Raw genomic sequence first — 718 nt, 5'->3', positions numbered from 1 at the left:
GGGACCGGCCCTGCCCTCCGTGCTGGCCCCGCGTCCTCCGGGGATCTGTCTCGTCCCTCCCGGGGACCGGCCCTGCCCTCCGTGCTGGCCCCGCGTCCTCCGGGGATCTGTCTCGTCCCTCCCGGGGACCGGCCCTGCTCTCCGTGCTGGCCCCGCGTCCTCCGGGGATCGGAGCAGCCCCGGGGCGGCAGAGCTGGGAGCGGGGTTCGCCTTTGTGAGACCCCACCTGGGGCACTGCGTACAGTTCTGGTGTCCCCAGTACAAGGAGGACATGGAAATGCTGGAGCAAGTCCAGAAGGGACCTCGAAGTTGCTTAAGAGGACTGGAGCATTTTCCCTACAAAGATCGAGAAAGTTGGGGCTGTTCAGCTTGGAGAAGGTTGTGTGGGGAACTCAGCAACTTTCCAGTATCTGAGAGGGGCTACGGGGAAGCTAGAGAGGGACGCTCCATCAGTAGCTGTAGTGATAGGACAAACAGTAATGGGTACAGATTGAAAGGAGGAAATTATATTAGATAGTAGCAATAATTTTTTTACCGTGAGGGTGGTGAGGCACCAGAACAGGTTACTCAGAGAAACTGTGTGCCCCATCCCTGGAAGTGTTGAAGCCCAGATGTGTGGGGCTTTGAGCCACCTGGTCTAGTGAGAGATGTCCCTGCCCATGGCAGGGGGTTGGCACTTCTTCCAACCCCTTAACAGTCTTTGATTCTGTGATTCTAT

This window comes from Parus major, chromosome 5 (genome assembly GCF_001522545.3).
Source record: "Parus major isolate Abel chromosome 5, Parus_major1.1, whole genome shotgun sequence".
NCBI classification, from domain to species: domain Eukaryota; kingdom Metazoa; phylum Chordata; class Aves; order Passeriformes; family Paridae; genus Parus; species Parus major.
This window is presented reverse-complemented; position numbering follows the sequence as displayed.